The following is a 15,526-nucleotide window of genomic DNA, read 5'->3' on the forward strand; positions in this document are numbered from 1 at the left end:
TGAGGGAAAATATTTGTAAAGATGTATCTGATAAGGATTAATATCCAGAATATAGAAGGAATTTAAAACAATTGGACAGCAATGTATAATTAAGTTAAATGTAGTAGTTTAATTATAAGAGCTATTATCTGCACTTTCAATTGTCAGCATTACTTTTTTTCAAGTTTTATCTCAATATTTTATTTATTTGGAAAACTTTTCATTGTATTTCCATTGTGTAATCTCTCCATTCATGGAATGTACCTTCATTGATAATTTTCACAAGCCACTGTTATAGTTGAATCTCCCAAAGGGAAAAAAAAACAAAATATCTTAAAGTTCTGACCCCCATGACCCCATGACCTGTATGAAAATAGGATCTTAACAGATTTGGTTAAATTAAAATAATTGGTTGGTGGAGTTAAGAAAACTCCAATCCAATAAGACTTTGATGAAGAGATAGGCTGGGAGAATGTCAAATGTGGAGCAAAGCAGGAGCTAGAGTTATGAAATTTCAAACAAAGGGACACTAGAAATGCTCAGCAAACCTCCTGCAGGGAGTAAATCAAGGATGGCAAGGAAGAATGCCTGCACAGGTCTCAGCGTGGGCCTTCCAAACTTTAATTTAGAGTTTCTAGCCTCTTGAATGACAAACCAGCAAAATGTTGTTATTTTATGCTAGTTTGTTAAGAAAGCCCTGGAAAATGAAGTAGCCACTGAAAACAAATTTATAGATATTCATAGTTATCTCTTCCTTCTTCTTCCTGTCTTTCTTCTTATTTTTATTCTGCCATAGCAATATATTTACTTTCTTTCTATTTATAAGGCAAGAATTTTATCTTATCCTTAAATGCTTCAATAGTTTTTGTAACCATTTCAGTGACTTGACAATAATTGTTGCCTACTAAAAAATAAAAATACTGTGAAACAATATTATGATTTAACATTTCTCATTCAATATGGAAATGCTTCAAGCAAACATTTAAAAGCATAAAGTAATCTTGGTTTCCTAAATGTTTCTATATGCCATCTGGTATATAAAATCATGCATCCTAACACATAATAAGCCTACCAAACTTAAAACATACAAATACAAGAAAAATATCCAGTCAATTGTGTACATATAAGAAAATATATAGTGATACTACACTTGATCTTAGTCAAAAGGCCGAGAAGCGATTAGGAAAATATACAGTGATAAAGACTTCCATTTAACATTTAGAATAGATGAATAAGATGAATTATAATGCAAAATAATGAATAATTATATACTCTACAATTGAAAAACAAAATATTAAACTTTAATATATCTATTATTTAATTTCAGAAATTATGATTTCATAGCCACTATTCCCTATGTATATACCCATCACATCTTCATACCCTAGAAGATTATGAAAAGCACATACATATTTTTTTTAAATTTCCATTTGTCAATAATTCACGCTATACCTGGCACTTTCTGTAAGTACTAGACACTTGGATAACATTTGTGATGGCTTGTCTTAGACTATATGTATACAAATATTTCTGGTTGGAATAATCTGGAATGTCTATATAAGAATATTAAGAAATGAGTCCTAAAATGCATTAATTAAGAAAATTTTGAATGTTAGCTGAGCTTAATATGTTCTGCGTTGTGGAGATGTAGAGAGAAATAGGATTGTTTTTTATTTTGTTATAAATATACAGAAAATATTCAGTATATATTACACGAAAGCTCAAAAATCTTTTAAAAGTGATTTTGTGCCAGTTATAATGAAAAAATGTGAGAAAAAGTCCAGGAGCTCAAGACTAACAAGAGGCAAGTAGTGCCAAATTTGAAGAGAGAATAAATCTAATAAAGTGGTACTTTCAATATCTGTTTTGTCCATGTCAGTAAATGTTCCTCAATAAAGAAATTAATTCAGAAAAAAAAAACATGGGCCTCACAGAAGTTAGGCAATCAGGCATTTTGAAAGAGCTAACAAATATTTTGAGAAGGCGGTATTGTGTAATATTCGTAATTCTAATTTCATTCACTTAAAACAAAACAAAGCAAAACAAAAATATTGTTTTCTTAGCACATGCCTGGAATCCCAGCACTCTGGTATGCCAATGTAGAAGGATTGCAAGTTCAAGCCCAACCTGGGCATCTTAGCAACCTGGTAAGAACATATCTCAAAATTAAAAAAAAAAAAAAAAGTCCTAGGTTTATTTCCCAGTGTTGCAAAAATTAAAAATAAAATAAAAGCAATTTTTGTGAAAAATCTATCATTCTAAATTCAAAACTTTTAACAATAATTTGAAACAACTGAAATCTTTGGCTTTAAGGTATGTATTCACATGAGGAAAAGAGTTTTTAGGCAAAAATTAAGGAAAATAGCCATTTTAGGTAAAGAGTAATAAAGAACAAAATAAAATGAGCCACACCAACGTCTAGAGTGACAGTTTTCTAAAGAGCATAGTGAGTACTTGGGCCTCAGGTCAAAGATGAACTGAGAAGGGACAGCAAGAGGGGAGAGGAGTATGGAGATAAATTGGAAGACAAGAACAGAGTAGATTAGATAAGATCAAGGAATTCATGAGTGCTAGGGGTGGTAGAAGGGGATCAGGGGTGGTGGGGTGGTGGCATATGCCTGTAATCCCAGCATTTGGGAGGCTAAAACAGGAGGATCTGAGGATTACCCTGAGTTCAAGACCAGCCTGAACTATACAGCAAGACCTGTCTCAAAATAACCAAAGGAAAATTCTGTTAGAGCAGATTCGGTTTATTTTATATATTTTAGAAGCTTTCTGAAGGTTTAGAACAGTAGAATGACATCAACTGATTTTAAGTATTGTAAGAATTGGCTTTAGAAGGGTTGAAAGGTAGAAGCAGAAAGATAATTCAGGCTATTTCAGGGATCCATAAGAAAAGGACAGTTTAGAGTAGGATAGCTAGGCAAATGAGTAGAGTCTAGGTATACTTTATAAGGAAAGAAAAATTAAATAGAGGTTCTTGATGGACAAGATATAGTTTTGGACAGAAAGAAAGAAGTTAAGATTGAATAAAGGTGGTGTCTTTAATAAGAAGAGGCAGGGGTGCCACCACTGAGCTAAATCTCTGCCCCCCTCTGGTAAATCAATTATTATTTTAACAGTGAGGAATATGGGAATGGAGCTCAGGAAACACATAAGGTTGAAGAAAGAATTCTGAACTCATGGCACACCAAATGTGCTTAATGCAATTCATAATCCCTAATGATATGTTCTGGTGATTGTATTTCTTATCAGAGTTCTATTGATTGAATAATAGCAATAGTATATTTAAGTTTCTTCAGATAAAGCTTACAATATTTTTGAATACTTATGTATAAAATAATAATAATTCTGATAGTTAGAGGATAGTTGCTTGAAGGGCCTAGCTCCATTTTTATCCATTTTAAAAGAAAAGAAACTCTAATATTAAGAGGAAAAGTAAGCGTATTTTCATGAATATGAAATTTTTTTTCATTTCTGGGAATCAAATTCAAGACCTTGTGTTTTCCAGGAAGGCGCGGCACCACTGAACTACATCCTGGAACCTGAAACTTTTTCCATTTTCACACAATAGAGTCTCTGTAAACATTTTCTGTATTAGATTACATATATATGAAAAGGCTAAGTATAATTATTTGAAAAAATTATTAGCAAATTTAGAGAAATAACAATTTGAAACATTTAAATATATTTCACTGCACTTCCTGAATATATAGCTATTTTAATTAAGTAATTTTTTTTTCCAATATTGAGCATCGTAATCTGCTTCTGGAGCCCATGTGAATGTTTTACTTTCCAAGCCTGGCTCTGTATATAGTACACACATAGAGCACGAGTGTACAGGGACAGGTGTTCCACACTAGTTCAAATTATTGATTTTAGCAAAAGGGCTTGGATCAACACTGTCGATTAAAATGTCCCTGACACGTTTTTCTTCTTTCTTCTAAGCAAGCTGCCATTTCAAGTTTAAATTTTCCACAGACAAATGATCTCACTGAGTAAGTTGCTTTGACCTATATTGAAACAGAACTTTCAAGGTGATTCTGGATAAATTGGATTGTATTTTTAAGCATTTATATTTATAAATTAATTTATAGAGAACACATTTTCTTGCATTTCAAGTAAACAAACATTGCTCCATATCCACTGTTGTTCATCTCTAAAGAAAGCAAAAGTGTCTCAGTGTTTCCTAACATATATTTCTTTAATTGTTCTCCATTTCATCATTTGAGCCTCATAAAGTTAATCGTCTTTTATATTTATCTATGAAATTTTACTTAAGGATTTTATGTATGGTCTGTAACATTTATTTTCTAAAATTCAGGCCTCACTCTGTTTATAACTTAAAAATCTTCAACGTTACTGGAAAAGAATAGTCTTATTTCATAATATGCACTATATTTACAGATACAAAATAGATATTTTTATACTTTTTAGACACATAGTCTCATTTTATAAACAATAGTCAAATCATTTGTTATGTACAGCTAGGAGTTCCTCTTTATTTTTGAAGATCTTCCCATATTATACAAAAGATTTTATATTCTATACTTGTTTCCTGGACAAAATTCATATTGAATTCCCTCCACTGATTAATTTTGAAACAAATTCAGGCTACGCAATAGAGAATACAGTGAGGTTAATTTGACTCTAGATCTATGGTGTCATTTTCTTGGCAATTGGAAAGTTTTTCAATGCCAAATCTATAAACATGTTAATTAATCCAAGTTTTGGGACATAAATACATTGTTAATGGATGTCTACATTTATTAAAAGTATTTTCTATATCAAAATGTTTATCTCCATCATCCTAAAAAATGGAGAGAAAACCTATTGATAAGTAGAATGGAAAAAATTTGGAAAGTAAATGGCCACTTACTATGTTCATATGAGAATCAAGGTGGTCTGAGAGGAAATTTTGTATGAAAAAGCCAGTTGAAGCCAATTGTAATTCTGGCTCCTGTCCATTATGAGACATATGAGATGGCCTCATGTTTAAATCCTGCCTCTTTATGTGTGTCTATCATTATATTAAAAATCTTTTGTAGCAGACCCAATGTTTTTTTTTTTTTAATTTAGCTCATTCCAGTAATAGAAGTAATCAGTCACATGAATCGAGGGTTTAATTGCTTGCCTAAATCAATGATGGATTTAAATCATTGGTCTAACAGAAGTTTTTCCCAACTAATTATTAAATTTTTAAAGATCTTCAGTAATTTCACTGATGCCATGTTACTATACAATTTAACGTTTTGTTATCAAACAATGAAAGCTAACTTTGTTTAGCGTAAGAAGAGAAGAAATTTAAAATTTTAGTGTCAAAACGTCAAATGCTCTTTGGGAGGCTAACAAAGCCAGGTGGGGCATAAACCATCACAAGATAGTCTCTTGAGCTTTATCTCTCTCTGTGCCTCTATGTCTTAATTCCACAGCCAGCTGTTTTGAACTTACTGTGATGTCTTCTGTAGTGCTTACTGAACCTTGAATATTTCAGCCACATCACATAATATGGAAATGATATTAAACATTATAAATTTGTAGTGGAATATAAAGTTGTGAATATTATCTGCAAATGTCAAGGAATTTAAATCTGAGTAGAAAATATTTATTATTAATTAATATTATAAATGCATGAGTCTGGGTTCGATCAAGAATAAGAAAATAAACCAATTGAACAAGAAGAATATAATACTGTATAAAATTATTAGTAGTAAAAAAGTGACCAATTACTAAAATAAATGACAAAAGAACTCTTCTAGATATGGATATATTAAAACTATCATAGGGCTATTATGTAGAAGGCTGAGAATATATGAAGAAGAAATGATCTTGGAAGATTCTCATGCTACCCAATTTGAGATACAGAGCTGGATATAGATGGTGTAGCTATGGTCTCCTGGGTATTAGAGAAGTTACCTAATTTACTGTGATGCTGACAGGCCAAATCTGGGGAGTAAAACATCGTCCACAGTGCTCCTGAGGTACCTAACTAGCAGTTGTGGAACCTTGGCTCATGAGACAAGCAAGAGTAGGGAAGCCACGTGCTTGCGGGGCCTGAAAACATGGAATGTGTGCAGTGGGGGTGATAACCACCAGATCTGCAGCACATTTTTATGGAAGTGCACAGGAGCGGTGCCAGCAGAACACATGAGGGAGCCTCCCCAAGTAGTGTTAGTAAAACTTTCTAGAAGGTGAACATTGCTGTGATTTTACACACCACTGACCAGAAAGTTGCTTACTCAGAAACTGGAAATAATTTGGAGGGTGAGAACTGTGGAGTCTCCTTCCTATGAAGGATGAAATTCTAAGATTTAATTCTAGCTATAATTAGTAACAAAAATGGGTGAATGAAGTGGGTTTCAAGAAGAATAAACACATCCTTCCAGGACAAAGTGAAGTTGTCAAGTGCTCCCAAGTAAAGAATAGCCAGTCTCAGGTACAAGAGAAAGGGCTTCTTCCCCTGGCAAAGGAAACTCAGATTGACTTTGGAGTTTCACTGTTTCACTGAGTCCAAACAGAAGTTTAATTCCAAGCTTCAGGGATCTATTTTTTCCCAATCAAAGCAACATCCATATGAAAAATAAATGACACTGAGAACTTACTCAATGTCATTAAGCAACCAACGCACTTATTTTGTTTGATTTTTGAGCAACATCAGCTAAAAACGTAAGAGATTGTTTGAAAGTTGCCATGGAACCTCTGTGGTTTTCTGATCATGATTTGAACTGAGCATTGAAGAATCTGAGCTTGTCATTTATTTGGTATATTTTGCTCTAGTGTACTCAGCAGACTCCTCTCACATCACAGTCCTTATAAGTGTCATCATTGCCATAATGGTCAAGTGCTGCTGGCACTTATGTTTCCAAAGCATGTGCTTCAGCTGGCACTCCATCAAAATCAAACACAGGTGGGAGTCTGATTAAATACGGTGCCTCTGCATGTCTTGAATGATTAACATCTTGTTCCACAATGTTCAGGATAGCAGCAATGTGTTCAAGCTCATGCATATGACAAACCAATCCCTAACTTTAAAGGTTTACTTCCCACAGCCACATCTACTACCACTTCTTCTAATATCAGCCAGGTTGCAAAGCGAAGTCAAAATTATGTGAAGAACTAACATAGGGAAAATTTAAAACACAGAATTATTTACTAAACTGAAGATAACTCAAAAAAATACAGAAGCAAAAAGTGACAAAAGGAGAATATGAATAAAAAGCAGTGAATAAAACACCCAACTCATCCACACAAACCTGTGTGGAAATTTAGGCTTTGTGAGAGAAGTCTGTCCAATGGATATAAACATTTGAAGGGGGCTGAAGTACAGAACTGCTGAGCAGGACACTGCCAACCATAAGGGCTGCCTATTGTTGAGGCCTCACAAGAAAAACACTGCTACATGGTCGTAGGATGGGACACCTTTGTGGACACAGATTGTCCACAAAAATTGAATGTCAGACAAAGAAAAGACATTAACAAAACATAAGAGATCATATGAAATTCAAGTTTAAGTGAATTTCTTGTATCTTCATTTGCAAAATACATCCTTACTATTCAGTGACACAAACTTGCTGGAAGGTGAGTGTTACTGATTCTTGTCCATAATGCATGAAGAGAGGCTGCCATTGGGAAGCTGCTGAGAACTGACAGTGATGATAGAATCTCTTCAAACTGCTGTTAGTCAGAATATATACATTAGAACTGGTCTCAATTTAATGCCATCTAATGATAAATATTGCACTAGCTATCAAAGAAAAAATATCTGGAGGAGACAGCTCCAATATCACAAGACAGTGCAAGAATGGGTGGATATGGGGTAGAAAAACAATAAACTGATAACTGGTGTAGTAAGTATTCACTACAGATAATTTAAAAATATCATTTGATATCTCATTTAAACTTAATTAGGCAAGTAATGCAAGTAATTTTTAAAAGTTGCTTAAAACATCAATTACATATTTGCAAATTTAATTTTGAATCAAGTGAGAATTTATGTTCTTTTCAAGGAATTGTACACATTATATATGCATTTATGTTATTTGTCCAAAATTTACATTAAAGAAATATTTTTATCCGGTAGCTAAAATCATTAATAGCAATGAATGAACCAAAGTCCCAATAGTACATTTGCCTATAACTATGTAATTCATTGTCATAGTTATATTTAAGATATATAAAATGTGGGTTGATAAACTGGAAAAATGAGCTAAACATATTTTTTTCTCTGATTATATGAATGAGCTTTCTTTCCCTCTACTGGTGACATTTTGCAATGATGGCGTTTAAGTAAACTGCTATTAAAGCCACTTTTCTGGAGTAGAAAAATAGTAACTGCTAATTTTGGTTGGATATGAAGGCCTGCAATTATGTTCCCTTCTACCAGCAAAATCATTGAAGATTTTCATGTACAATGGTTTGTAGTATTTTGTTTTCTTAGTGCTCTTCATGTCAAATCAACTGTGCAGTCTTGCTGTAAAAAAATAAGATATGATTAAGACATTTTGTTTTTGCATTATAGGCTTGAAAGCAAAGCAGCTGACCATATCATTTTAAGAAATAAATGAAGTTGGATTTTATTTTTTTAATTTTAGATACAAAAATGTCCTGAACACTCCTCTACAAACATACTAAAAATAAGTTATTCAGAAAATTGTGACTGCCAATGACTATTATCAGAAGAAAAGGAACTAACAAGCTTTGGCAAGCCCATGGAGAAAAGGGAAACAGTACAATGTTAGTGGTGATGTACATCGGAGCAGCCATTACATAAAATGTTATTGAGCTTCTCAAAAAATAAAACAGAACTAATGTATGATCTAGCAATTCCAACTCTGGATATATATTCAAAGGAAAGCAAATAAACATTTTAAAAAGAGATATATGCACTCTTTTTCCTTTATAATATTACCTACAATAGCGAAGCTATGAAATCAATCTAAGTGTCCATCAATGATGGGATGGATAAATAAAATGTAGGATATATACAAAATGGAATACTATTCAGCTATAGAAAAGAGGAAATACCATCATTCCCCATAAAATGGATACACTTGGAGGCATTATGTTAAATAAAATTAGTCACACACAGAAAATAATGACTACATAGTCACCCTCATATTCAGAATCTAAAAGAGTTAATCTCATAAGGCAGAAAAAGGATGGCAGATTTCATGATCGATAAGTGTTTGAGGAAATTGGGATGAGTTTGAGATGTTTGTCAATGTATATAAATGTTTATTTAGACAGGAAGAGTAATTTTAAGGGTGCTAATGTACAATGTGGTATTATAGTTAATAATATACTGTATTATTGAAAATTGCTGAGAGTGGATGTCAAAAATTTCTCACCACCAAAAAATATGTATGAGATGATGCAGACTGAGATAAATTCAATCATTATACAGCATGATTCATGATAGCCACTGATGGGCAAATAGTTAAGGAAATCGCTGTATGCATATATAATACAGTGTAACTAGGAAATGTGTTAGTCTGGCCGATGGTCTTCCTTCATTTATCCCTTACCTCATAACATTCAATTTTCCCCTCCCATCAGATAGATGCAATTTCCATTTTCTCTTACCACTGTAGTTTTCAAATTTCTTTATTTTTCACCCTTGAAGATTTCTGTTTTCATGTATTTGTTTTGTTTAACATACTTAAGGTATAAAACAAAATACTTCAATAGGCTCATGAATGGTGGAATGGGTAACACAGTCAAGCAAATTAACATACCCATTATTTCACGTTTATTTCTCCACATTTTTAAGTAAAAAGCACCCCAAATCTATCTGTCTAGCAAACCTCTCATGTGTAATACAGTGAGAACACATTAATTCATCTTACATAACTACAACATTGCTTCCTTTTACCCACTTCTATTCATGCCCTGCCCTGTAACCACCATTCTACTTCCTATTTCCATTTAAGTACAATGCCAAGTCAACACAGTAAATAACTTTTTAAAGATTCCACCTGTTTGTATTATCAAGCAGTGCTTTTCTTTCTACATCCAGCCAAATGCCTTTAGCATTCATCCATAATTTTGCAAATGGCAAGATCTCATTCTGTGTGTACATAAATTACATTCCATTATGTATGTATATATATATATATATATACATACATACACACACATACGTATACATATGCATACATATATATGCATATATGTGACAATTTATCTGTTTAGCCATCCTCCAATGTATCCACAAATTTTTTCTGTATCTTGACTATAGTGAATAATAGTTCTTTAAGATACTAATTTGATTTCATTTGGGTTACAATCAGAAAAAGGACTCAGCATAATGGTAGTTCTACAATTGAATAACTTCTACACTGTTTTCCACTTAATGTAACTTTTCTGTCTTCCTCTCTCTCTCTTTTTTTTTTTTTTTTTTTTTTTTTTTTCGGTGGTACTGCATATTGAAGTCTGGGTCTTTAGTACTGAGCTACATCCCAAGCTTTTTTTAAAAGAAAATCTGAGACAGGTTATCTTTAAACTGCTAAATTTTCCCGGCTGGGATTAAATTTATGAGTCTACTGCCTCAGGCTCCCAAAGTGCTGGAATTACAAGGGCATGCCACTAAGCCTGTCTTAATACAACTTTTCTATTCATATTTTGGTTCTCAATAAGATCCTACCTTTACCAAAACCAGAAGTATTTAATGTATTATTTCTTTATTATGTGCATATAAGTAGAAATAAGAGGACTATGAACTGTTTCCCGATAGGTCCCACAACTTAATTAAATGATTTTACAATTACAAAAGATAGTTTACATTAGAATATTAGTAAATTGTTGAGAATAGTCATCTGAATTTGACTGAAATATTCTAATGTTACCAGAAAAATTGAATAGTTTGTATGTGTTTATTGCTAAATATTTGACAAAGATATCACAACTTTGTGAATAATTTTATCCACAGTTATCTCAGTGAATAAAAGGTTCTAAAATCATGGCACTTTCTGAGACTCTGGCCATTCTGTATTTGCTCTTTTTTGGGGGGGTACCGGGGATAGAACTCGGGTCAGGTGGCAGAATCTTTGACCTAAATCCCAGGTCCTGTATTTGCTAAGATAACTTTTTTCAGGCCTAGTAAAGTTCACCTACTAGGGCATTAGGCCTGATTCTTCATTCAGAGCCATCACATAGATTGAAACTTTGCTCGTAGGACATCTTATTTGTTAGAGTTGGCACCTCCACTGAGATGCAGCTACTATTTATGAGAATAGTATCAGTTAAGAATATCTATCAAGGGAAATTAGCAGTGGTATAATAGGTATCAAATTAAAGCTAGAAGTATAATTTTCTCTATTGCACATGGGAGAGATGAAAAAGATTAGTTTCTCGGTCTCTTTTCTTCATGTACATGAGTATACGTATGGATGTGTGCACATATATGCACATGGGTTTGCAATGGTACATATGTGTGCATGTAAGTACTACCTTCTATGTGATGGATTCCATATGATTATACTGGTGAATCAGTTCTATACTATTGAATAACAAATCACATAAAAATTATTTCAAAATTATAGGGATGTTTGTTCTTTCTAGACTTGTGAATCAGTCAGGCAAATACCTGTTTGTAATAATCAGAGCTTTCTGGAATGGTCTGGTTTAGCCCATGTTTCTAACATCAGTTAGTAGTTGACTTGGGGGTCTCTCTGATCTGTGATGAACTTGCTATTGGCTCACATAAACCGTACATCTCTACATTCGGCAGTGTAGACTCAATCTAATCACATTGGAGTGTCAGGATTCTGAGAAAGAAAACCCTACATCTCCAAGTGGCCTACTCTCAAATCTAGCATCACATCATTCTCCACACATTCTTTTGGAAAGAGTAAGTATCAAGGAAATCCCAAATCAGGAACTCACTTACCCTCTTATTGAGGGAAGCTGAGACGTTACACTCAGGTGTACAGATATAGAGAATACTAAAGAATTAATGCTATTTTAATCAATCTGCCATAACAAGTACTATATCGTGTTCATTTTTTATAACTACATGTATTGGGAAGCATTATTTTGAAGAAACTATTAGGGTGAATTTTATGGAATGCTTTACATATAATCTCATAATAACTGTGAAAATGGATAGGGTTAACATACACATTTAAGCATTATTATGAAAGTAATATAGTTTCTTATGTATTCAAATGTATACCAATTATTTATACTGCAGATATTGTGAGTATACTCTTTTTTCTGTACTCCTATTATAAGGATCATTATTTTACATTTTAGTGATTTACTTATTCATGCATTCACTCAATGTTGAATAACTGTTCAGTGTTTCCTGTGTTCTAAGGACAGCATTACACGCAAGCAACAATCAAAGAAAAAGGCAAGAAAATGTTGAAAATGAAACATGCCAATTACCAGAACATAATTCAAATTTTGATGGAACACACAGAAGCCAAGCAGCATAAAACAGATCATTAAGAATATAACCTGATACTCTAAAACTTCAAAGAGAAAGCGTAATAGTGGTGAACGATGGGTGAATTTATATCTCAGATGTACATTAGTGATGTGTCTGTTTTTACAAACAAATACAAATATATATTCTCAACACTTTATTTCTTGCATATAATACCAAATTGCATAAATTCATGCATACGCATATAAAGAGTTTTATAGATGAATTAAATGAAAATATTTTACTAGTGCAGTTATCAGAGCATATTTTACACTAGTTTTAAAATTATGTAATTATTTTGGACAACACATTATGCTGAGGGATTTGAGTGCATCGCTTCAGGATTTCTCCGTCCTATGCAGTATTATTACAATACTCATTTGCAAAGATGAAGACACTGGGGACTAGCAAAGTGCAGGAACTTGTCAAAAAGTACCAGACTGTAAGTGGCAGAGTTAAAATTCAAACTCATTCTTCCAAACTTGGCGTCTTTGCAATCTTACATCTTCCAGATTTTCTGACTCTTTCTTGTTGAATTTATTACTGAATAGCCACAGGACCTTGTCTGCCTTCCTTTCTGTTGTCATGGGCCTCTAGTCGCACTTGACAGAAATGTCTTGCTCTGGAATCTATGTTCAGGAAATTCTATGCAGTGATTCAGAGATCCAGAATCAAAGCAGGAAATGTGAATACAGAATTAAATAGAGCTGCTTCCATGAGACCAAAGGGAGTGCAACGTTAGCCTGAGTCGACTCAACAGTAGTTCCCGGAGGTCCTCTGCAGCCTCTTATGTGGATCCAGTCTCAGCTTCTCTCTCAGAGCTGGGCAAATTTCCTGTCCTCAAAGAGTCCCCCATTGATACTGATATGATACTTATTTTTGGTCTATGTCCTCAGGACAAAGAGGACATATGAAAGACGATGTGCAGTCAGGGGATGGAATTGTTGACAGAGTGACCTCAGGATGCCAATTAAGCTTAGTTATTAGTCCAGCAGTGGTTCACTACTTTTTAAAAATTTTTTATCTTCCTCTTTTTTTGGTCTCCTGATTATATCCAGGAATTTTAACTGTGCGATTTCTAACACAAATCATCCCCAAATGTTTCCAAGAAAAAATATAAGTATGTATATACACATATGTGATAACAAATTTCTTTGCATATATGAATGTATATGTTTAGTTTATTTTTTATGCACATAGCTAGTTTTCCATAAAAATATTCTGTGTATATTTTCACTATTTATTTCTAAATTTACTTTCTAAACACATTTGAGGAGTGTTCATCTACTGAATAGCTTATGGATATTTTGCCTCCCCAACTAAATTTAATACCTGCTATGCATGTACTAGGACATGAAGGAGAAAATTTAATGAGGTACAACAAATAAAAAATGCTTCTAAAGAAGTTGTCAAGCATCTTAAATATGTATTAAATATTGTGTTTGTATACGAGGTAGGTGAGACATTTCCAGTATGTTACAGGAGTGGTGCTCCATGAAGAAGCCTTTTCCTGCCTTACAAGTGCAAGGTCCCAAGTTCAAACCCTAGTACAAAAAAGAGAGAGAGAGGGGAAATAAAGTTTTAATTTGGTGTTTTAAGAAGAAGGAAGGAAGACGTACACCATTTGTCATCAACTTTTAGATGTCATGCATTTTGTTTGCCACTTTACTGAAGTTATTTCAGTTAATATTAACAGTAATCTCATTATATTAAAATAAGGAACTTTTCCTAAGAGAGAGTGTGAAGTGTGTTCCTAGCCACAAAGTTAATAAGAAGCAAAGCCCAGATTTAAACCCACACTGTTTATCCTGATCCCAGCATCTGGATGCTTTTAATTTCATCATGATTCTTCCCAAATTTTCCTATCAAACAGTTTATTCTAAAGCAATTATTTACACAGTCATACTCCAAAGACAGATTTATAAGGTATTTCTGAAATAAGCTGGTATTTTTTTTTTGAGAAGCCGCAAGATGTGTGTATCGAAGGGGAGGAATGAGGATCAGACTTCAAATTATTCATAATTACCTATGCCAAGGAATAGAGAATATTAAATCTATCACAACAACACTGTCAACTTAATCCTTACAGATGTTAAATAACTAGAATTGAATAAATCTTCCTCACTGCTGATTCTTTCACAAAATGGAAAAAAGTAGGAAGACTCAGATAATTGTGAGTTTAAGTATCGTATTAAAATCAAAGGTTTAAAAATTTAAAACCACTTCCACCCAAATAAGGATTACATAAATACCTCTGATATTGACCTATACTTTAACATATAAGAAAGGAAAATAATGGTTCTGTAACAAGATAGGAAAGTATGAATGACCAAAAATAAATCTATTATGCACAAAATATAGGCTTGCTAACAAAGACAGATAGTGAAAAAAAAATCAACTTGTTTAGACATCCTTAAATCAATGATTCACTTTCAAGGTCAATACACTGGCTGGCCTAAACTTTTATGGGACTCCTCCACCTTTTTATTCCCTCTGTATACCATGAAATGAGAATGCTCCAGTCTAAATCAGTAGAAATAATTCAAAGATAGAACACTGACATATTGAAAAGTGAGTAGCTACTTACCTTTGAAAGGGGTCCAGAACATGGATCAAAGAAGTAATAAAGGTTGGAAGAGAGGTTAAAAGAAAAGTAAACAATCTATAAAAAGGCCTGGGATATTTGGAAGCTGGCCAGTAGTACAAGTGGCACCAAGTTGTGGTACAAGGTTAGAGATGAGGAGAGATATAAAAGATAAAGCTAAAGAAGCAAAGGTAGATTAGATCTTAGAGTCTTTTCTATCATGAGAAAAAAGGGAAGAGTGACATGGTAGGGACTGAGTAGTACATAACAAATCATCCCAACACTTAATGATTTTAAAAAAATATCACCTATCATTTCTATGGTGCTGCATGTCAATTGGATAGATCTTAGAGTCTTTTCTATCATGAGAAAAAAGGGAAGAGTGACATGGTAGGGACTGAGTAGTGCATAACAAATCATCACAACACTTAATGATTTTAAAAAAAATATCACCTATCATTTCTGTGGTGCTGCATGTCAATTGGCCTGATTTTATCTGGTCTGAGTTAGCTGATCTCTGCAGGAAGCTACTGGTT

This window comes from Fukomys damarensis, unplaced genomic scaffold (assembly GCF_012274545.1).
Source record: "Fukomys damarensis isolate Sample0158 unplaced genomic scaffold, DMR_v1.0_HiC HiC_scaffold_6, whole genome shotgun sequence".
NCBI classification, from domain to species: Eukaryota; Metazoa; Chordata; class Mammalia; order Rodentia; family Bathyergidae; genus Fukomys; species Fukomys damarensis.